General features: G+C 34.8%; 1 protein-coding gene across 1 annotated transcript in view; it reads left to right on the top strand.

Annotated features, from left to right (window-relative positions):
• The first annotated feature begins 10,719 nt into the window (after positions 1 to 10,719).
• Adam29 (a disintegrin and metallopeptidase domain 29) overlaps positions 10,720 to 25,183 on the top strand; it is a 36,053-nt gene continuing 21,589 nt past the window's right edge. Inside the window, exon 1 of the mRNA NM_175939.3 lies at positions 10,720 to 10,832. The gene's annotated coding sequence lies outside the window, so the exon portion shown is untranslated. The remainder of the gene's footprint in view (positions 10,833 to 25,183) is intronic.

The following is a 25,183-nucleotide window of genomic DNA, read 5'->3' as shown; positions in this document are numbered from 1 at the left end:
CTATTTGACAGCATCCTAGGAACATAAACTGTGTGTCCAATACCAAAGACTACTTTGAAACCAAGCAATATAGCTTCGTGCTTTTGGGAACACCTCAGATTTATTGTATGTTTAAGGTGAAATTAGTTTCTGGTTGTTGTGTGTTCAGAAACTGTTTCCTGTTGCTAAGTTTCTCAGTCCTTCTATTCTGTTACTCAAGCTCTTATGGGGTAAAGACCAATATGTTTAGGTTTGCTCATATGCTTAAAGCTCATATGAATTTTTGCTAAATTTCAGAGACATATATTCAAGGTCTCCAATAACAAGATTAAAGACAGTGTTGTGCTTTGTACTTTGAGAAAGAAAGGAAACTCTGAGTGAATATTCAGTTATTCACAAAGTCTTTAAACACGCCCCCAGGGAATTTTCTTAGCTTCCCTGTGGGTCAGGTATGGAATTGGCAAAGCCTTCATTTGTTGCAAGTAGGATATTGACAGAGTATTTATGATCAATTGATCAGTGTGTGCAAAATTTAGCTACTATAGCTTCCTCCTCTTGGAATTTTACAGCCTGTGAATACTGACAAACTCACCGTAGTATGACTCCATCACTCTGTGTTGTGCCTAGTAGACAAACCATTGTTCTGTTGTTGCTCTACTGGTGTTACTCCTCCATCAGTGTGCACACAGCCTACCTGACCACAGCTTTTCTGTGTACATATGTCTGTCTGTCCTCTTTTTATTCCTTTGTTATGCTACTCCTAGTCAGGCTTCAAACCAAGCTATGTTGGAGGCTGTATAGTATGCTCTATTAGATTCCACATATCAAATTATTAATTTCCTAAACTTCTATTCTAGAAGTTTTCAATTAATTTGCAGGTTGATATTTCTGGCATCCATGAAGAGAGTTATGTTTAAATATGCTGCAGCATCTAGTGAGAAGTTACATTGATTACCTGTTTCTAAAGAGAACATTCTCTTCACTGCTGTCTTGCATATTGATCATCACTGAAGTATATCAGAAAATCCTTCGTTGAAGCTGACTGGAGTTTCACTTCCTCTGGTAATTTCCCTTCCACATTCTTCTTCATTCTCTCCCCTTTCCTTCCTTTTTTCTTCTATAAAGCAGTCATAAAGACCTTATATAATCATAAAGAACTTATACAGGTGCAGATATTTTGAAGTAGATACAAGAATAAGGTCATAGAGTGGTCTTATCATCTGTTTATATAATTGATTTATTCTATTTAGATCTGCTTGGGTTGGTTCTCATATAAACCACCTTCATCTACTACTAGTTTATTATTATGTATATACAACTTATAATACAATAGGTCCATGAGAGGTCTGAATTGCATAGTCATTTTGTTCCACATAACAAATTTTTAATAATTCTCCAAATTTAGAGATTGTGTTACAAGATACAAATATCTCATTGCAAAATCTAATTGGCCTATGGCTTGTCTCATTTATAGAAGTTTTTTTTTTTTTTTAAGATTCTCCATTCAATGTCATTTATCTATATCAGAGTGGTTATAATGTGGACCAGAGCAATATATGACTCTGGGTCATTTTGTAAAGTTCTGTTGAAATAAAGTCTTCTTTTCTTGATGATAATTTTTATTTATCATGTTTTATTTATTCTTTGGGACTTCTATTTATAAGTATACTATATTATGATTATATCAGTTTCCTAATCTCCACATACAATTCCTCCTGGATTGCTCCAGCATGTCTGTCCCTTTCCTAACATTACTCCACCATAGGCCATCAACTACCAATAGCTCCTCAGCTACAAGGGGAACCTCATGAGTCACTTTCCCATTCAGGAGAGAATTTTTTCCTGTTTGCATAGGTCTTTTGAATACAACCACAATTTTGAGAGTTGTTAGGAGCAGTATGTATGACATGCTCTCAAGTTATCATTTTACAACAATCTACCCTGTTGTCAATATCTTACAATCTTTCTGCCTCTTCTGTGATATTCCCTGTACATAGGGGTTTGACACAATTGAACTACTTATGAATGAGCACTCATACTTTCTCTCAGCATTTTGATGTATTGTCTGTACATTAACCACTAACCACTGCAAAAACAAACAAACAAACAAACAAAACCTTCTCTGACCAATGTTACAATGTTGAGAACAGCTGAGATCTGTCAATAGAAAAGTAAATATTTAGAACTTGATTGACAGTGTGATCATTGATCATAAATTATAATAATGGGGCTCCATTTGGACTCTGATGTCATGAGGGTAGTACTTTATATTTGTGGTACATCAAAAGCATTTACAAGATATTTACAATAGAATCCCAAGACCCTCAAATCCTAAAATATTCACCTGTCAGTCATTTCCTAAAAATATTTGTTGACTTCAGATCAATAGTATCTTTTGATCAATACAATATTTCGAACTACAGATGATGTATTTTAAATAAAGCAAATTCAAGGGCTACCTTGTGTTCTAAGCCTCATTGTAAATTGCCAGATTTATATCATTTGGTACATATTTTTCTGTAATCCAAAGTATTTTCCAGCACTGACTTCATTTTAGTGTCAAGAGTTCTGGTGTCCCAGAAAATACTGGATGTTTATGCCATTAAGTTATTTATCAGAGGATGGGTGGTAATGCACAACTGTCACCCCAATTCTTTGAAGAGGAAAGTGGGAAAATTGAAAGGCAAGGATGCATGGTAAGACTTCTTTTTAAAAAATGAAAATTAAAATAAAACAAACAAAATCCAACAGCAAAATGGCAAATGTTGCATTCATTGTCTTTATTTTAGCAAATATTCAGCAATATGTAAAGAGTATTTATCATTTTTTGCTTCTCTTGTTCTGCACAGAGCATTGGAAGATATGGTCCAGAAAAGAACAACAGCGAACCAGAATCCCTTCCAACATACCATGACAGATTTGGGCAGACTAGATTTTGACCTGGGGCAAGATCACGTGTTAAATATTTTCTACTTCAATGAATGCTTTTGATTTTCACTCCTGATGGTCCATGAAATGAAATTCATGTACCAGGTTAATAGCTCCTATATTAATTTTTCCCGTTAGTGTGACTAATTACTGCAAAGTTAGTGCCTTAAAACATAAATTTGTCATCTTACAGTCCGGTGCCTCCAAAGTCTAATGTACATCTCATAAAAATAAGATTAAAAATAGCAGGCTGTATTCCTTTCTGTAGTTTCTATGGACGAGTGGCTTATTTCATCGTTCCCAGCATCTTTGGCACTTGACAACCATAGCTAGCAGTGCTGTTCCATGTTCTTCTCATTGTGTTTTTATGTGCTGTTCAGGGTCACTCTTACTCTTCTATGCTGCACTTAACACATCAGGATAAACAAAAATAATTAGTCTCTATTAATAAGATTCCTTATTAGTGACCTTGCTTTTTTTTTCCCCCCTCTGTTAACTTTCTGTATGCACTGCTTTAGAGACTCTAGACCTGGACTGCTTCCTGGAGTCATTACTATGGCTACCATACCTAGCTATTGACTAAGAATTTGTGTTGCTTTCTCCAGGAAAATATATCATAGTGAAGTATAAGTAGATATGTTATTTAGTTAAATACTGTAATTCACGATGTCAAATGCCGCAGCTTACTGAACTTTGTTTCATAAGCCATTATTACTGATGAATTAATTAAAAATATGAATAGAAAGGAAAATGCAATTTTGGTAATTTCAATCTGGTTTCTGTTTCAACCAATTGACAATGGATGTAGCATTGTGAATTTTCAAATGGCTATGGAAGAAAACTCAGTATCAGAGTCTTCTGTTTATTTGCTTCTGCAATGTTTTCATTCCACAACACAGAAGTAATTGGATGGTTCTGCTAGCAGCTGGGTAAATCACTGTGAACACACATTGAGGATGGTGAAAAGAACAACATAAGAGTATTGGATTTATCAAATTTGTAAACATGGATGCTGTATTAATTTCTCATATAGCATCTATACTCTACTCCAATGGTTAGTTTGTTATGATATTTCTTTTTCTTTTTTTTTTTTTAAAGATTTATTTATTGATTATATGTAAGTACACTGTAGCTGTCTACACTCCAGAAGAGGGAGTCAGATCTCGTTACGGATGGTTGTGAGCCACCATGTGGTTGCTGGGATTTGAACTCTGGACCTTCGGAAGAGCAGTCGGGTGCTCTTACCCACTGAGCCATCTCACCAGCCCGATATTTCTTTTTCTATGATAAACTTAGTTCAGACTGTATTTACAACAGATCTAGACAGATTACAATTTTCTTTTTTTTTTTCAAAATAAACAATTACTTTGAATAATGGATGCATACCATTTGAGAAAAATGAAGCAATAGCTCATTCATATATACATATATGGGAAAATATATATCCATCAGAATTCTTAAAAAGAATGGCCTAGATTAACTTTTTAACCTATTCATGTAAAACAGAGTTATATCTGTTTGTCCTAAGGATACATTCTGTAATAAAGCGCTAATGATCAATTTAGAAAGTACTGCAGCCTATGTACAATGACTGGCTTATGGCACTGTTTCTCATAAATACTAGAAAGAAATTGAAAGCACAGTAAAAATAGAAGAAAATATATATTAAGAGCTATAAAGTATAGAAAGTGTGAAATTTTGAATTTATACCTTTTAAGCATACAGATAGTTCAAACAGAATGACTGCATTTTAACAGTCTATAAAAATATATTTGGGCTCAACATATTTCTCACTATTGAAAAAATACTTCACAAAATAATCAAAATGGGTTCTATACTCTGAGTTACTTCAAATAGACCAATCTATTTCGTTAGACTAAAAGCTGCATGTGTGCTTGATATTATACCACAGTAAATATTTTCATTGTTGATATGTGTGTGTGTGTATCATTTTGACTATTACCTATTTACAGGAAATCTAACTATGCTGGCTGCAATAAGTACAGCCATAGCATCTCTATGAACATATGGGATGTCTGGTTTCCATTCCTTTTGTACATTTCATAACAAATCATATTCATCCAAAATAGTGTTATATGACCTATTTTCCTTCACAAGCAGCATGGTGTTTTGATATAAGCCTAAGACTATAAGTGCTGCTTATTTCTTGTTTCCAGATAAAATGTTTCCCTTCTTAATTAATTATTATAGGTATAGTTCAACCAAAATGCACAATTGCTTTCTTGTTTTATTCTATCTATAGATATGGAGTATTCTGCTTATATCAATCTAAGCATGTACATTTACATTGCAGATTGTCTACTTGTAGTTTTTGTTGCTACTTCATTTTGTTTAAGATTACATAAAACTTTCCTTTGAAATGTTTATTTTTATCTTTCAATATTTTTTATCTGCTTGTATGAGGGAAAGAGCTAGAAGGAACAATTATATTTATTGACTTCACATCTTCATTTTCCTTCAGGCAACAATATCATTAACTACTAACTCAGATAACTTACCACTATAACACATATACTCAATAGGGAATACATTATTTCAGCATAACACATAGCTTTTTATACTGGACTGATAACTTGTTTTTCACGTACTTGAATAAAAGCATTTATAAAAATAAAATCAATGACAGGAAAAACCCAAATCATTATCCCTAAAAGCTAGAATATTATACAGAAAAAGCATTCCCAGAAAGCGCAAACAAATCAAATCAAAACAAAACAAAAGTGGAATTTTAGGTTTTGAGATGAATTCAATCATTCAGATTATTATAAAAATTAAGGTACTCATTAAAATGTTAAATATTTATTATATGTATTTACCTTTAGAGTCTCTGTTCATTGCTTAAATTTCCATAGTTCTTACTTTATCCATGTTAGAATTAGTGTTCTTAATTTTGTACAATATAAACAGGAATAGAAACGGAAGGAAGAACTTTACATAATAATTAGTTCCTTGCTTATTTGTTTTTCTGTTGTTCATATGTATGTTTTTAGTGCTGAGCCAACGTTTTAGAAAAGACTAATTCTCTCACTCTTATCTGCCATTAGTTGTCTCTAGCTCTTCATCTAGGAGTTGGACCTTTCCTGCATAGATGTTAGCAAGTCAACTGTCTTATTTTAAATGCTATTTTAAAAATTGTTTTATTGGTTATTTTATTCATGTACATTTCAAATGTTATCCCCCTTACAGGTTTCCCCTCCTCAAACTCCCTATCCCATCCCTCTTTCCCATGGTTTTCTGAGGATGCTCCTCCACCCACCCACCCACTCCAGTCTCATTGTCCTAGCATTCCCCTACACTGGGGCATTGATACTTCACAGGACCAAAGGCCCCCCTTCCCATTTTTGCCAGATAAGGCCATCCTCTGCTACATATGAAGCTGGAGCCTTGGGTCCCCCATATGTACTCTTTGGTTGTTGGTTTAGTCACTGGGAGTTCTGAGGGGTCTGAGTGGTTGATAATTTTCTTCTTCCTATGTTGCTGAATGTCAACTGCTATCACTTGTCAGGGTTTGTTTAGGTAGCCATTTCGTTGAACTGTCCTGTGAGAAACTTCCGTCTTCCTATGCAGATGACCATTTCATGGGAGTCATTCTGGTCCTCTGCTCTTTATAATATTTCTGCCCTCTCTTCCATGATGTCCCTGAGTCTTTAGGGTAGGTGTTGTGTTGTAGATGTACTAATTGGGGTCTGGCCAGCCAGAGTCAGTTGTTCTCTACATTCTGAACAGTTACAGGATTCTGTAATGATCTCTGTCAGCTGTACAAAGGACTTCTTTGATGAGTCATGAGAACTACACTTGTCTGTGGGCATTAGAATGCAGACACATATTAGACTGGTTTATAAATGTGGCTGCAGTGGGCTTCCTGTAGGTTCTATGACCTCATGAGCTGTGGAGAGTAGCCCGAGTTTACGGGGTCATGAATGAATTCCCTCCTACAAAGTGATCTTTAAATCTATGTAAAAGGCTGATGGTCTCTCCCAAGGTTTAAGTTCAACTCTTCAGTCGCTGGGGTATCTTGTCATGCTGATCATTGTTGTAGTCTGTAGCCTTTACAATTCAGTGTGGCTAGTGATTCCTTTTTCCCCTTTCTGATTGAATAAAATTCCAATGAACCTCCCCCAAAGGAGCTCCTGGCTGAGCTTTAATCTATGCTATAGTGTGATGCCAAGTGACAAAACTGAACAAAGGGAAAAAATTCACAGTGGGACACAGTTCATTTATGAGTGTATAGGTGGATAAAGGAGAAGTTTGGCAACAGCTTGGCAATAGTGTGAGGAATGTATAGACAGAAGAATCAAAACAGATAAAGTCCTTTAAGCATAAATATGTGCATAGATATGAAAATTTTTGCCATTAATGATAACCTCCAAATTAATAAATTGAAGATTATCATTCCAAGTTTTGGACAAGAAAGTGTATGATGGAAATAAGAAAAATATTTTTTAAATTACCTAAAATCTTTCAGTAAAATATATTTACCCTGCTACATATACCACTAGAGTCACAAGTTGATCATCAATGGGAGAAGAGGTCCTAGGTCCTGTGAAGAATCTATGCCACAGTATAGGGGAATGCCAGGACCAGGAATGGGAGTGGGAGGGTTGGGAAGTAGTGGGGAGAGAGAGGCAATAGGGTTATTTTTTGGAGGGGAAACCAAAAAAGGGGATAACATTTGAAATATAAGTAATGAAAGTATCTAATAAAAATATGTATTTTCTCTTGCTATTTTCGCCCTTTGTCCTTATCTGAGATAATTTTAACAGATGGTCCAAACCAAACTGAGGCAAATATTATGGGAATGACACAAGCAAGTTTTGTGTGCTGGGTGTGCATGTGGCTCTACATCAAGTTCTGAAAAGAAACTATGGTTTAAGATCATGATCCTTAATGCTAATCACCATCACCATAGCTTTTAGTCTTCATGTAAAGACCTGAAATCCTCTGATCTGAGAAACTCTGAAATTCGAAACATGGATTCCACTTAAATATTCTCTATGATATAGGATCAAATGAGATCATGCTTTCCAGACATGTAAATTGTATTTTGTACATATTAAGGTCTTTCTAAGCATGTGTTAAACGATTATGTATAGTTATGTTCATTTATTTTTGACATTGTATAGTAATAATATATCAACTTCCCAGAAAAGGAAGATCTTCCCAGAAAAGATACGTCTCTGAATCCTGAGGTCATAAAAATTGCAATACTTCAGTGTATCGTAAAAACATATTTGACAACAATGCTATAACTACCATAAACAATGGCAAATTTTAGGTAAGGTAAATAAAATAGGTAAAGTTAAAAAAAAACAAGAAATTATACTGTACACATTTTAGTCTGGTGGTCAGAATCAGGTTTACCATAATTATTTTTCTCTTCTAAGTACTACTACTTTAGTGATAAAGACAATGATCTGATTTGTATTGGTTGAAAAATTTAGAATAACTGTACATAAATGGTAAATAAAATAGAGTAAAACAGGGTGCTTATATACTTATTTAATTATATTCCAGATGTACTAATAGTATTAATACCTTTACATATCGATGTTATAAAAATATGTAATATTCTTGGCAGAGTAGAAGACATATGAGTATTCTACAAACATAGATATTTTAAAGCTAACAGTTTCTAACAGTTTTCCTATTATGTAATAATAATGTAGCCTCAATACTACACTATACTCAGTGAAAAAAATGTTTAAACACAGCTCAAAACTAATATCTTAATTTGAATTACCTTAATGGAATTGCTTGGACAATAGTTCATTCTGAAATGAGGAAAGTTAGTTTCAAGTATAATCACATTTAAATGTAAATTTGAATGCACTTGGGTGTATTCTGTAATATAAATTAAATTCATATCAGTATTGAAGTGATTATTGCATACCATTTAGTGAACAATAAGTTTATATTTGAATTTAGAAAATATGATACTCTTAGTTCTAGGAATTTCTAATGCACTGTTTTTCTATAACACAAAACTTTATATAACAATTTCTCAGGCTAACATGGGAATATCAGCATGCATAAGGCCAAGGTGATCTCAAGGTGATGTTATCTGGGAGCAACTTAAGTGGAGGAAAGACACAGTGTGAACTCAGTATTTCTCCAGAATAATATAATGATCTTGACTCCTTGGCCAAGCCTGATATCTGTCCTTGTAAGTGGCATAGGAGTTTAAGATTTTATTGAAGATAAAGGAATCAAGGAAAGCTCCCACTGTTTCAAAGCTGTCCATGATGTAAATTAGGAGGTTGCAGAGTTGATGAGTTTATTCTCTTCATTATCTGACATTCCATATAGATCATTGTGCCAATCACATCTTTGTTGTAGGCTAGTGTTGTCCCATAAATACTCTAGCTGATGAGTAGTTGTTTATTCTTGTGTTGATCTCATTTTCTGTAAAGACTAGTTTCTGTTAAGACTAGTTTCTCTAAAGACTATTCTGAAAAGAATATTTAGAGATCCTCCCAGTACTGAATGATTTTATGATTTTAAATTTGTACATATGATAGTGCTTTTAATATAATATTTTCTGCTTGAATTTGATAGATAATATGCATATTTATCATTACAATAAAGAAACTAATTTTGCAGAGGAACAACATAAAAACCATTACATAGTAAAAACCAATAATTGAATATTAAATAGAATACAGAGTAGAATACACCCATACAATATTTTTAAAATAATGTTTTGAAACATAAAAAATCCTACAGTAAAACTTTATAATTATTAAGAAATGTTTATTCATTTTGTCATAAAATTTTAATTCTAGGTATATTAAATATTGAATATTTACATAAATAAAATTGGGCATTAAATTATGAATACAGAATTTTGTCAGACTTAGTTTCACAACAATTAGATAATTAGTAAATCTGTATAAAATTCCTCATATATTTAAATTTGATCTATTTGTAGAATATAAAAATCATCTTATTTTAAATTTGGTGGCATATGACAAAATCTTATATACAACTTGCCCAGTCCATTTAAAGTTACTTGCTGTCTTTCACCTTGGTATCTTGTAAACATATGGCAATATTTGAAAATCTTCTGCCCTTGAGGGAAGCCTGTTTCTTTACTAAAATACCACTGTCTTCCTAGCCATTGTTTCTGTACTGTTTCTCTTATGAATATTTAAGAACATGTTTCTGGAGAAGTTAGAAGCACAAGTTCTATATATTTTTTTTATAATGTGAACTATACTAATGATGTTTTCAATTACTTTTTATACAAGATTCTTCCAAACAAACCTTCTTATTAACAAATCAACTCCAGGTTGAATATTTGAAAAAAAGTCTTTGGACAAAAGGATAATAAGTTTCACTATAAAATGGTGCTTCAAAGATAATGTGGCATAATATTCTCACCTATGTCATTGAACAGCACAATATTCTTCAAAGGTGCATTGTGGCCTTTTTTCAAATTAAGCAGAATGTGTTTTGGAAAAATAATTACACTGTTGAAATTAATAAATAAATGTGAACAAAAAGGACCTTCTCATGTTTCTGTAATGAAAAACTAAGTGGCCAACAGTTCATTAAATCGTTAGTGCAAATTGGTATAAATAGTTTGCAGAATTTGGGTTGTAGACCCTAACATAGTTCCCCATACCCTGACACCTTTAGCCAACTTTGTCATGATATCCAAAACTTTAATACTATAGTAAACTGTAATAGTAAAATATTTCTGTGACTCATAACTGACTTCCTCAGACCTTACTTGAGAAACATTCTTTTCTCTATTATGACATCACATTTATTAAGCACAGGGGATAGTTTGAAGATCTAGTGTAAAAGAAGCTGTCCTGGGCTTCTTGGAGGACTCCTTACATCATAAGAAAGACAATACTAATTTAATACTCACATACCTGTACTTTTATCATGGACCAAAGGTAACAAAACAACCATTTTTATGGATAAGTCATAGTGGTTTTGCAATATTACTTGGGATTAAATTACTATTCTCAAACTATATCTTGAAAATTATTCAAAAGATGGTCATGTAAATTTGTTCAATTTCTAGAAATTCATACCTAGCTTGACAACTTATTTGTAGCACTACATTTAAATATACTTTTTTTTCCCTGTGCTTGTATCCAGGTTTCTTTTTTTTTTATTACATATTTTCCTCAATTACATTTCCAATGCTATCCCAAAAGTCTCCCACACCCTCTCCGCCCTACTTCCCTACCCACCCATTCCCATTTTTTGGCCCTGGCGTTCCCCTGTACTGGGGCATATAAAGTTTGCCTGTCCAGTGGGCCTCTCTTTCCAGCGATGGCCAACTAGGCCATCTTTTGATACATATGCAGCTAGAGTCAAGAGCTCCCGGGTACTGGTTAGTTCATAATGTTGCACCTACAGGGTTGTAGATCTCTTTATCTCCTTGGATACTTTCTCTAGCTCCTCCATTGGGGCCCTGTGATCCATCCAATAGTTGACTGTGAGCATCCACTTCTGTGTTTGCTAGGACACATGCTCCACTATGCTCATAGCAGCCTTATTTATAATAGCCAGAAGCTGGAAAGAACCCAGATGCCCCTCAACAGAGGAATGGATACAAAAAAGGTGGTACATTTACACAATGGAGTACTACTCAGCTATTAAAAAGAATTAATTTATGAAATTTCTAGGCAAATGGTTGGACCTGGAGGGCATCATCCTGAGTGAGGTAACACAATCACAAAAGAACTCAAATAATATGTACTCACTGATAAGTGGATATTAGCTAAATATACTTTTATATTTGCTATTCAATGAAGATCAGTGTTTTAGAGTTATGACTTTTTGGTATTCTTTTAGCATATTTTAGATAAATGAGTTATTTGTTTTCTTTCTACTGGTGAAATGGATGATAATGACAATTGTATCTCTTAAGCTTATTTTAGAAATGTATTTTTAAAGAAAATATCAGCTAGGCCCCCAAACACCTTATGTTAAACTTCCTTATATGTCACTTAATAATGAATTGACCATCCTTTGAGTTACTCTATAGAAGGTCTTTAAGACTAACATGATTTATCTACTTATATGTAATTTTTAAAATGAAAAAAATGTCAAAGTAAAGGCCATTATTTGTAATATTTTATTGTAAAAAGGTATTTTTTTTTCTGCCCTGGTTTCTTATTATTGGAAGGCAACAGATTTCTAGCACTTAAAACATTATAACCGTGAAACTACAGTAGCCAAACAGATCGTAGAGGTTATTCCATGAGTCTTATTAGATGTATTAGACAATAGTTTCCCAAATCCATCCATTTTATATAGTTACATAGAAAATTAGCACAAACATATGAGCAGAAGAGGGTGATGTGTTTCAGTTTCTGGATAGCAAGAGGAGGATAGTCAGGATTTAGCTGGGTTCTTAGTTTGGTCTCCCAAATCAAAATCAAGGTGTAATCACCTTACATCAATTCATTCTGGCACTTTATGTTGATTAGCGTACTAAAATATTAATACTAATAGAATTTAGTTGTTTGTAGTTATACCACTGAATTCTTAAGTAGCTTGCCCATACTGATAGTTTCAATACTGCTGCTTGTTTTTCCCTAAAGTCACATGGATACTCTGACCTTTACCTGATTAAGTCAGTCTCACTCAAAATAATGTATCTTGTAAATAATTTGAAGTCAGCTATTTTTAATCAAATTAGTTTTACAAAATAAGAATACGAAAATGAAGCATAATCTGACCATTCAAAGTTAAGGACCTTGACTACAAGTAAGAGGAGGAATTTGTAAAGGTATTCCCATCATGGAATTCTAAAGGTCCATTTTAGCATATTTTTCAGGAATTAATTCTAAGCACAATCATTTAGAGAAGTCTTTGGTAAACAAATCTGTTATCTGTGAATTTAAGGCATTTTTCAGTTTAATTGTTCTTAATTTGTTTATGTGTATAAGTTTGTATATTACATGTGAATTAGAATTAGAGATTGTTGGGTTTGACCAGATACCCTACAGGGAACTGAATTAGGAATTCCTGGCCTCTGCAAAAACAACTTATGTTCTTAACTCTTCAGCCATCTCTCCAGCTCTGGCATTATGTTCCACAAGCTCAGCTCAACAACCTGTTTGTGTGCTGCTTCTTTCTTTTTCATTCACATAGAAGAGATCAATACAAGCCCAATCTGTATCGTAACTCCTTCATTGAGTCACTGCAGACCAATACCATAAAAATGATTTCTTTTGGCAGAAGGTCAAAGTCCTTATTTAAGTTATCAGCAGAATCAGAATGAAGCTCCCACTAACATGATTGGCATGCTTTTATGGTCTACTCTGACGAGCTTCCTACCTTGCCAATATTCACTTCAATGTTTCCAAACAAAGTAACACATAAAATTGCTGTTTCCTTCCCTACCTCCCACTCAGGATTGCAGTATTTTCATATTGCTACATATTCCCCCCCCCATTGGGATAGGGAAGTTTATATTTCTCTAACTTCTATTTATTAACTGTATCGTTGAGGTATGAAAACACATCAGTCAATGTACTAGAACATGCAAATCTTTTGGAAGAAGGGAAGGAAGGATTGAAGGAGCCAGAGAGGTCAACTACACCGCAAGAAAACCTAGAGTCACTAACTTTGGCCCATAGGGTCTTGCTGAGACTGAACTACCGACCAGAGAACATGCATGGGATGGATCTAGGCTCCATACACAAATTTAAAAGATGTGCAATTTTGTCTTCATGTTAGACCTCTAACAGCAGGAGCAAGGTCTGTCTCTGACTCCATTACCTGCCTTTGGATCCCCTTTTCCTAACTACCCTGCCTTTCCCAGCCTCAATAGAAGAAAATGCATCTAGTTGCACTGCAACTTTCTATTAGGTTGATACCTATGGGAGAACTCTCCTTCTCTGAGGAAAAAAAGACAGGGAGGGAAAAAAGCTTCAATCAAAATGTAAATAATCAAGTAATGAAAAAAAATATTGACAGAAAAATGTATTTTATCTTTTATGTTTGTAGATCATATATCCTAAACAAACAAATATCAACCCAAATATAGCACTATTTGACAGCCCACTAGGGCATTTTGACACAGACCATATTATTGGAATGTCTCTACCAACTACTTCCAGAAAGTATATACTATTGCTATGATTCAACTTGCCACTAGCATATGAGGTCTTTCAAGATGTAACTATAGATCAATTTTAACTTGATGAAACTCATTGTGTTTCTTCTAGTGTGCTTTGTCAATATTTGGAAAGGTGATTACATAAAGTAGTAATAGAAAGGCTTTGGAATAGTATGTTGTGTTTTTTAAAGCTTTGAACCAATTATACTTAATCTAAATAGGAATACTAAATATAAATTATTACCAGATTACATTTTCTTTAATTTTCTATTTTTGCATATTTATTAATTTATTTAAGTTCTGTCTCACAAGACCAGTATTTAGTTCATTTTCTGAAAATTGTTTAACATCATTAATATATACATATATAGCATGTAATAATATACATTATGTAATAGTACTTACAAACTTTTTAAAGTGTTTGATAAAGTTCTTTTTAAAAATTTTTTATTAGATATTGTCTTCATTTACATTTCAAATGCTATCCCAAAAGTCACCTATACCCTCCCCCTGCCCTGCTTCCCTACCCACTCACTCCCACTTCTTGGCCCTGGCGTTCTCCTGTTCCGGGGGCATATAAGGTTTGCAAGACCAAGGTCACAATGATGGCCGACTAGGCCATCTTCTGCTACATATGCAGCTAGATGAGCTCTGGGGGTATTGATTAGTTCATATTGTTGTTCTACATATAGGTTTGCAGACCCCTTCAGCAACTTGGGTAATTGAGAAGTTTTACATAAAGTGAATATGAGATGTTTTAGTTTATAATTATAGCTTAAAACTATTCCATTAGGCTAAGTAATATGCCATTGACTATTTTAAAAATGAGAAATCTAATGGATAGAGAAATATTGATCAATGGGTCCAACATTGCAGTTAGATTAGATAAATGATTTTCATTTCTCTATTTAACCATCATAAATAGTTTATAATAATATATAGAAAATTCAAATTTGTTAAAAGTACCAACTTTTTGGAGACAGGGTCTCTCTATGTAGTCTTAGCTTTCCAGTTGCCCTGGTGCTTACTCTGTAGGCCAAACTAACCTAAAACTTATAGAGATTCTCCTGCTTCTGCCCGCAAAGTTCTGAGATCAAAGGTGTGCACTATCACAGATGGCAAAAATCACAAGCTGTTAATGTTAAGGGCACTATAGTAATTCCAATGGGCCCATAGGAGGTGACTGTTAAGAAGGAAAGATATCCATGCAAAAAAGAGACAACATCAAAACACTTGAAATGTCCCAGGTAATCATTATAATAAGCAAACTGTTCTCCCTCAAATTTTAGCACTTCAGACACATCAAAAGTTCCTACCTTTAAAGAAACTCTCAGACAATATTGTAAAATATTCTACAATTCCAGTCTTTGAATTTCAAGACAAAAATATGTCTTTGTTATGTGGAAATAAATTCTGGCTCCATACATGGCTCCTTGCTGGATTCATATGAAATCTTAAAGACATTTTATGATATGTTGTTAGCCATACATGCAGAACAAACTGAACAGTTTTCAACTATTAGTGTAAAAACATTTATTTGTCTGTTATGGCACTGTCTTTTAGAAGTGCTCCCAAAGAATTTGATACCATTTGATAACCCTAGTCTCAGGATATTTTGACCCAGAGCAGATCATTTGTTGATTCCTAACAACCAGTTTCTATTAGCCACACAGAAGCCAAATATCTGTTATCTAAACTTGGCCTGGGGCATATTCCTTCTTTGAATGATTCATGTCTGAAAGTTAGGAGATGAAACCATTTTCTGCCATAAAATTTGACCCATTCATTTGTATTATTAGTAGAAGAGACTAATATATTTTCTATGTAAGTCTTATTTATGCTAAATTGTTTTTAAAACATTACTAAACATAGTACATATAAGATAGGAAATATACACAAGAACAAACTATGTGTTTAAATATATATATATATATATATATATATATGTATATATATATATATATATAATACATTTGCACATGTGTAAAAAGTTGAATTTTAATTATTTTACAAGTTGTGTCTGCTCTTCGAGTATCAGAACAAAAGAAAGTTTTAATGGTATTAACAGTTGAATAGACTATGTAGTCAATGAAAACAGAAATATGAATTTACAAAGAATACTGACTTACACATATTTTACAACAACTTCAGAGTCAATCTTATTTGAAATATTGAATTCCAACTACTACATTTATATATGATTATTATGCATGTTTGAGAATTATTTTTGTTCAAGTAAATATAGGTATCAAGATTTCTTAACTAGGAAGGCAAACTGTAAAATTATATAAACAGCTAAAGAGTTAAAATATATCACCATATAGCACTAATAACATAAACAACATCATATATATATATATATATATATATATATATATATATATATATATATGCAATGGATAATCAAGTAGGATACTCTTGCATGACCCATCAGGTAGTTGAAGTCAAAGAGGAAATTTGTTATTTGAAATATTAAGTAAATAAGCTAATGGAATGACTTAACTCTGTTAACATTAACTGAAGTAGAAGTTGTTGGTTCCATAAACTGTTAGAGATAGAATGATTCTGATGAACTGCTGGTGGTTATATATAGGATGCTATAAGAACTCCTGAGGTCAGATATCACCTAGTGAGTGTTCCCTCACATTTGTTGATTTTAATTTTATGCATGACACCAAATCAAATTATTTTGATAAACAGTTTAGCACAAGTGCACTCATGGTGGAAGGAAAATCATTTTAAATAATCCCAGTATATTCTTCATAAAATTCAAAGCCAGAATTTTAGAAGAAAAACTCATGTCTCACAAAAGACAAGGACATTTCCCTCCATGATAGTATCTCCATTTCCTAGTTCACTTACGAGAATGAGTGAGCTAAGTAACATGTGTAAAGGCCATGGGCAATGTTCAAAAGTTCACTAAATAGATAAAAATGTCATCTTAAAACTATAGAGTTTTCTTTGTCCTTTTAATCAACACTATGTTGATTGGATTCCTGTATAAGAGCAGAGTAAATGAAATTATTAAAAGATTCAGAGTTCATATGTGGAAGACTTCCCAGGAAATTCCTAAGAAAAGAGGAGAGAGAAAATGTTAATAATGATAGAAGACTTAACAGTCTATGTGCAGCTAGAGCCAAAGCAGATACAATTTGACTCCATAGATAAAGATCAGTGTATACTATTAAGCAAAAGAACCCAGTCTGAAATGGTTGCTTGCTGTGAAATTTTATGTTAGATTCAAGAAATGGCAGTAAAAAGAAAAATAAAAAATGTACATGTTAGAAATTTGTTGGGAGAGAATAAGCACAGTTATCTAGCCCTTTCTGTGTGCACCATGAAAAGTGGCACCTATACAGAGACCACAGCATAAAATAATTGTTTAAGTATACAGTGGAGAATCTGAAGAAACATTGTTTAGTTGCTGAAGTTTAGTGGTCCTAGGCATACTGACAGTATAAATGCAATTGATATAGGAAGGATAAGCCACTTCATGCTTGTAGCCTTTCTTATAAAACCAGAAATGTCAGTGAAATAATGAACTAAATTAAAATGAGAAAAATAGTAATTGAAAGCTCTCTTACAAACTATTGGTGCTGCGGTCATCAGAATTCTCAGTGGCATCAAAAACAAGGGTGAAAGTAGCCAGAAGAACCTGAAGAACTAATTGAAACATTGTGTCCTGTGGCTCTCGGAACATAAGCTAAACATTGTTTAAAGATTCTGAAGATGTTTAATTTGGAACATATCAGTATTGCTAATTTAATAATACCAAAAGTATAAATATGAGAGAGCTCTTCTGTATGAATATTTTTATAAGTTTAAACTTTTTATAAGCATAGTTTAAACAAAATTATGTAAAAGTCATAGTTATTATCTTACAGAAAATCCTGCCTCTCCAGCTAGGAAAGCAGGTTTAAAGTGTGTCTTTTATGAAATAAGGCATGAGGTTTCTCATAATGCTGTAAACTATGTATGCACGAATGTGTGTGTTTGTGTGTGTGTGTGTTTAAGACAGAGCAAGAAAGAGAGAGTAAGACGAGAGAGTAATCTAAGCCATGTTCTCTTTTAGAACTGTCCAATTCAAATGATCACTAACAAAATTTATTTTACATGATTAAATCTGGAAGAATTTTTATAACTCTTTTTTGAGTGCCAAAATCACGATGCCAGGAAAAAGTATCCATTTCAAAGGGCAAGGGAAGTATCCCAGATAGTTACATAAAGACCTGTATTTCTGAGTCAGAAATTCAGAGAACAAATCAGAAAGAAAATAAAATATTAGATGAAAACTCTGCACAATCGCTGCTTTAGAAGGCTTGAGAAATAGCTACATATTCAGTTGGGGCATTCAGTCTCTTCTAGTGAGCTTCGGCTGTCACCTAGGCACAGCCCAAAGTTATCTGAAAGAGACTCAGTTGGAAGATTTCTTTGATCAAGTTGGGAAATGGACATATATGTGTGAGGACCTGCTAGTTAATATAGGAGGAGAGCCCACTATTGGGGTGGGGGTGGGGGCGTGCGGTGTCAGCCCTGGGTATAAGAAAGGTACCTGGTCATGAAGTGGGGAGCGAACAGTAAGCAGCTGTACTGATAGTTCTGGTTTCATGTTTCTGCTTTGAGTTCCAGGTTTGGTTTTCTCAATGATGGACGACAACCTGTAAACTAAAATAAACCCTTTCCTTCACAAGTGGCTCTTGGTCGATGGTTTATCAGAGAAGGCAAACTAGAGTTCTGTCCTTCCCACTTGCTGAAAGGGAAATTAAATCAGAATATCAGGTATAGATGTTTCTGTGGATATGAAATTACAACAGAACAGCTTTTCATGTTTTTTTTTTAAATTAAAATCAGCTTTCTTTTGAATCCGTTGTTTAGAAAATTATTTTCTTTTCATTGCACAATAAACTCTCAAAAGTACTTTAATGTAAGTTTTGCAGAACATGAAAGAATAATTTGTAGGTCTTTGAATAGATAGAAAGAGCTGTAAATTTGAGAACACATTTATTACCCTCTTAATCACAGTATTTTATCAAATACATTAATATGGTATTCACTATACTAAATATTTAATGTAGGCCATTTTGTTTAAGTATCAAAACCACTTGCCTCAGTTTTGTTCCTGTTGCTGTTATAAAATACCCTGGCCAAAATAACTCAAGGGTGAAATGGGTTTAACTCAAAGCACCAGGTTACAAACCATCCTGGGAAAAACACATCGGGAGGAGATTGATAAAGCTGTTCAAACTGAACCAATGGTCAATAGGCAAAGCAGAATGAATTATCACATCCATACCTGCATTCAGCCTGACTTGCCTAATCACATACAGTTCAGGATCTCCTGTGTAGGGAATGATATAGGTCTTTCTACATAAATTAATACAACCAGGATAATAACCCCCCAAAGTCATACCCACAAGCTAATCTGATCTACATTATGACTTTTGCTGCAAGAGTGTTTCAGGTTGACCATTAGAATTAATCATCATATAGTATACACTATGAGCAGACATTAGCACAGCTTTAGAAAAGGAGGACACAACAAATGTTTGACAGTGCTATCAGTCAAGTCAGAGTTAGTTGCTGGGAATCTGCAACATTACTGTAGACTGATGTTCATACCAACTTCTTAACATAGCCTTCTACTCATAGGTAAACAAGACTACATTTCCTTGGAGTTCTTTTCCTATATGTCAGTAGGGTTGCACTGAAAATATTTTCTTAAGCTCCAAAAGTAATAAAGTTGTTCAACTTTGTTAAGATCGTCCATTAAAATATCAGTTTTTAAATTATGTACTGAGGCCTCAAAACAGCATTAATAATATGTTAACAACCTGGGCAATGGTGACTCATGCCTTTAATCTCAGCACTCGGGTTGCAGAGGCAGGTGGATTTCTGAGTTCGAGGCCAGCCTGGTCTACAGAGTGAGTTCCAGGACAGTCAAGGCTACACAGAGAAACCCTGTTTTGAAAAAAAAAATAATGTCAAAAAAATGTTCCTTTCCAATTTTGCCAATGTAAATATCCTCAATTAAAATTTTTGTAATATGATGACTTATATCATGTATGACTTTGCTTTTCTGTTGTTCTGAGAACTTTCTGACCAAAAGCAATTTGAGGAGTAAAGGGTTCATTTAGCTTTTATGTTAAAGTTACGTTCAAAGAAAGCAAGGTTGGTATCTTAAGGCAGGGTTATGAGGTCAAGAAGTGAAGCAGCAATTATGAAAGTATGGAAGAACACTATTTTTCCTTGCTTGCTTAGCTACACTTCTTCTACAGCCCAGCCTGCCTGTCCAAGGATGGCAGCAACTACAGTGGGTTGGCTCCTCATATATCAATAATTAATCAAGAAAATGCCAGGCCAAGCTCATGACAAGTCTTCATTTGAGGTTCACCTGTTATTTGATTCTAGGTTTGTACCATACTGACAGTTAAAAATAATATATTATTATATACAACTTTAACTTTTTTTTAACTTTTAAAAAATATTTTTAAGGTATTTTCCTCATTTACATTTTCAATGCTATCCAAAATGTCCGCCATACCCCCCCCCACTCCCCTACCACTCCCACTTTTTGGCCCTGGTGTTCCCCTGTATTGGGGCATTTAAAGTTTGCAAGGCCAATGGGCCTCTCTTTCCAGTGATGGACAACTAGGCCATCTTTTGATACATATATAGCTAGAGTCAAGAGCTCTGGGGTACTGGTTAGTTCATAATGTTGTTCCACCTATAGGGTTGCAGATCCCTTTAGCTCCTTGGGTACTTTCTCTAGCTCCTCCATTGGGGGTCCTGTGATCCATCCAATAGCTGACTGTGAGCATCCACTTATGTGTTTGCTAGGCCCCTGCATAGTCTCAAAAGAGACAGCTATATCAGGGTCCTTTCAGCACAATCTTGCTAGTGTATACAATGGTGTTAGCATTTGGAGGCTGATTATGGGATGGACCCCCGGATATGGCAGTCTCTAGGTGGTCCATGCTTTCGTCACAGCTGCAAACTTTGTCTCTGTAACTCCTTGCATGGGTGTTTTGTTCCCAATTCTAAGAAGGGGCAAAGTGTCCACACTTTGGTCTTCGTTCTTCTTCAGTTTCATGTGTTTTGCAAAGTGTAAGATATATCTTGGGTATTCTAAGTTTCTGGGCTAATATCCACTTATCAGTGAGTACATATCATTTGAGTTCTTTTGTGATTGGGTTACATCACTCAGGATAATGCCCTCCAGGTCCAAACATTTGCCTAGGAATATCATAAATTCATTCTTTTTAATAGCTGTGTAGTACCCCATTGTGTGAATGTACAACATTTTTTGTATCCATTCCTCTGTTGAGGGGCATTTGGGTTCTTTCCAGCTTCTGGCTATTATAAATAAGGCTGCTATGAACATAGTGGAGCATGTTTCTTTCTTACTAGTTGGAACATCTTCTGGATATATGCCCAGGAGAGGTAACTTTTTAATTAAATAGTTTTAAATACTTCTGGCTTGTATTTGATATATATTGGTAACTCAACATTTTTTTGGCAAGAAAAAAATTCCAATTAAGCAAGGAAAATATTTCAGTGGCATATTACTAAAGAACAAATATAAATACTAACTATTCATGTGAAAGATACTTATTCACTCTTCATTTGTGAAATGCAAGTGAACCAAAACTAGAAATATATATTTAACTTGCTTGCAATTTTGATTATTTCATATGTTTGCTGAATTTACATCACTAGATATAGGATAACCAATTAGAGAATTCATCTTTAGACAAAACTGATTCTCCTACTCTCATACATCATTAAGTAGCCTGTAACACTTCACCTAGATGTGGAATATTGCATGATTCTCCAATACATATTGGCATGTCAGCTGATGTCATTTTCAGGCCTTATTTAGGCTACCACATTGCTGACATTTTGTAACCACAGCTTCCTTAACATATCTAGGAAATACAACCTCGGTGCAGTATTCTTGGTCCTCTGTCTTCCAGATTTTCCTTCTACTACATGACCTATGCCTTTGGTGTAAGAGTTTTATTGTGTTAAGTGGGACCATGTACATCACAGTCAGTTGTTCTCTGCCATGCTTTGACTCGTTCTGTCTTTCTGTAATGATTTCTGCCTACTGCAAAAAGTAAGCCCCTTTAAATAGGGACAATAGTTACACTTACCAGACAGGAGCAGAAAAGTGGATGCAAAACCAGAAATGTATTTTTTCTGGGTTACACTGTATATGTATGTGTATGTGTATGTGCATGTGCATGTGCATGTGCATGTGTATATGTATGTATATGTATGTATATGTATGTATATATGTATATTATGTATGTGTACTTGTTTAAATATTCAATCACAACACAGGACACTAAATATATTGGATCACAGATATATTGGGAAAAAAAATCACACAATATGTTTTTTTTCCATTTTTTATTAGGTATTTAGTTCATTTACATTTCCAATGCTATACCAAAAGTCCCCCATACCCACCCACCCCTACTCCCCTACCCACGCACTCCCCCTTTTTGGCCCTGGCATTCCCCTGTACTGGGGCATATAAAGTTTGCGTGTCCAATGGGCCTCTCTTTCCAGTGATGGCCGACTAGGCCATCTTTTGATACATATGCAGCTAGAGTCAAGAGTTCCCGGGTACTGGTTAGTTCATAATGTTGTTCCACCTATAGGGTCGCAGATCCCTTTAGCTCCTTGGGTACTTTCTCTAGCTCCTCCATTGGGAGCCCTGTGATCCATCCATTAGCTGACTGTGAGCATCCACTTCTGTGTTTGCTAGGCCCCGGCATAGTCTCACAAGAGACAGCTACATCTGGGTCCTTTCAATAAAATCTTGCTAGTGTATGCAATGGTGTCAGCGTTTGGATGCTGATTATGGGGTGGATCCCTGGATATGGCAGTCTCTACATGGTCCATCCTTTCGTCTCAGCTCCAATCTTTGTCTCTGTAACCCCTTCCATGGGTGTTTTGTTCCCAATTCTAAGGAGAGTCATAGTGTCCACACTTCAGTCTTCATTCTTCTTGAGTTTCATGTGTTTAGCAAATTGTATCTTATATCTTGGGTATCCTAGATTTGGGGCTAATATCCACTTATCAGTGAGTACATAGTGTGTGAGTTCCTTTGTGAATGTGTTACTTCACTCAGGATGATGCCCTCCAGGTCCATCCATTTGGCTAGGAATTTCATAAATTCATTCTTTTTAATAGCTGAGTAGTACTCCATTGTGTAGATGTACCACATTTTCTGTATCCATTCCTCTGTTTGGGGGCATCTGGGTTCTTTCCAGCTTCTGGCTACTATAAATAAGGCTGCTATGAACATAGTGGAGCATGTGTCCTTCTTACCAGTTGGGGCATCTTCTGGATATATGCCCAGGAGAGGTATTGCTGGATCCTCCGGTAGTACTATGTTCAATTTTCTGAGGAACCACCAGACTGATTTCCAGAGTGGTTGTACAAGCCTGCAATCCCACCAACAATGGAGGAGTGTTCCTCTTTCTCCACATCCACGCCAGCATCTGCTGTCACCTGAATTTTTGATCTTAGCCATTCTGACTGGTGTGAGGTGGAATCTCAGGGTTGTTTTGATTTGCATTTCCCTGATGATTAAGGATGTTGAACATTTTTTCAGGTGCTTCTCTGCCATTCGGTATTCCTCAGGTGAGAATTCTTTGTTCAGTTCTGAGCCCCATTTTTTAATGGGGTTATTTGATTTTCTGAAGTCCACCTTCTTGAGTTCTTTATATATGTTGGATATTAGTCCCCTATCTGATTTAGGATAGGTAAAGATCCTTTCCCAATCTGTTGGTCGTCTTTTTGTCTTATTGACGGTGTCTTTTGCCTTGCAGAAACTTTGGAGTTTCATTAGGTCCCATTTGTCAATTCTCGATCTTACAGTACAAGCCATTGCTGTTCTGTTCAGGAATTTTTCCCCTGTGCCCATATCTTCAAGGCTTTTCCCCACTTTCTCCTCTATAAGTTTCAGTGTCTCTGGTTTTCTGTGAAGTTCCTTGATCCACTTAGATTTGACCTTAGTACAAGGAGATAAGTATGGATCGATTCACATTCTTCTACATGGTAACAACCAGTTGTGCCAGCACCAATTGTTGAAAATGCTGTCTTTCTTCCACTGGATGGTTTTAGCTCCCTTGTCGAAGATCAAGTGACCATAGGTGTGTGGGTTCATTTCTGGGTCTTCAATTCTATTCCATTGGTCTACTTGTCTGTCTCTATGCCAGTACCATGCAGTTTTTATCACAATTGCTCTGTAGTAAAGCTTTAGGTCAGGCATGGTGATTCCACCAGAGGTTCTTTTATCCTTGAGAAGAGTTTTTGCTATCTTAGGTTTTTTGTTATTCCAGATGAATTTGCAAATTGCTCCTTCTAATTCGTTGAAGAATTGAGTTGGAATTTTGATGGGGATTGCATTGAATGTGTAGATTGCTTTTGGCAAGATAGCCATTTTTACAATGTTGATCCTGCCAATCCATGAGCATGGGAGATCTTTCCATCTTCTGAGATCTTCTTTAATTTCTTTCTTCAGAGATTTGAAGTTTTTATCATACAGATCTTTCACTTCCTTAGTTAGAGTCAAGCCAAGATATTTTATATTATTTGTGACTATTGAGAAGGGTGTTGTTTCCCTAATTTCTTTCTCAGCCTGTTCATTCTTTGTGTAGAGAAAGGCCATTGACTTGTTTGAGTTTATTTTATATCCAGCTACTTCACCGAAGCTGTTTATCAGGTTTAGGAGTTCTCTGGTAGAATTTTTAGGGTCACTTATATATACTATCATATCATCTGCAAAAAGTGATATTTTGACTTCCTCTTTTCCAATTTGTATCCCCTTGATCTCCTTTTGTTGTCGAATTGCTCTGGCTAATACTTCAAGTACTATGTTGAAAAGGTAGGGAGAAAGTGGGCAGCCTTGTCTAGTCCCTGATTTTAGTGGGATTGCTTCCAGCTTCTCTCTATTTACTTTGATGTTGGCTACTGGTTTGCTGTAGACATACAATATGTTTTAACTCTAGTTTCTCTTCCCTAATTCCTCCCAAACTTTCCCCACCTCCCTTCTCCAACAGATCAACAGTTCCCACATTTCTCTCCAGAAAAGAGCAGGTTATGCCAACTGAACATGAACATGGCATAACAAGATGCAATAAGGTTAGACAC

This window comes from Mus musculus, chromosome 8 (genome assembly GCF_000001635.26).
Source record: "Mus musculus strain C57BL/6J chromosome 8, GRCm38.p6 C57BL/6J".
NCBI classification, from domain to species: Eukaryota; Metazoa; Chordata; class Mammalia; order Rodentia; family Muridae; genus Mus; species Mus musculus.
This window is presented reverse-complemented; position numbering and strand designations above follow the sequence as displayed.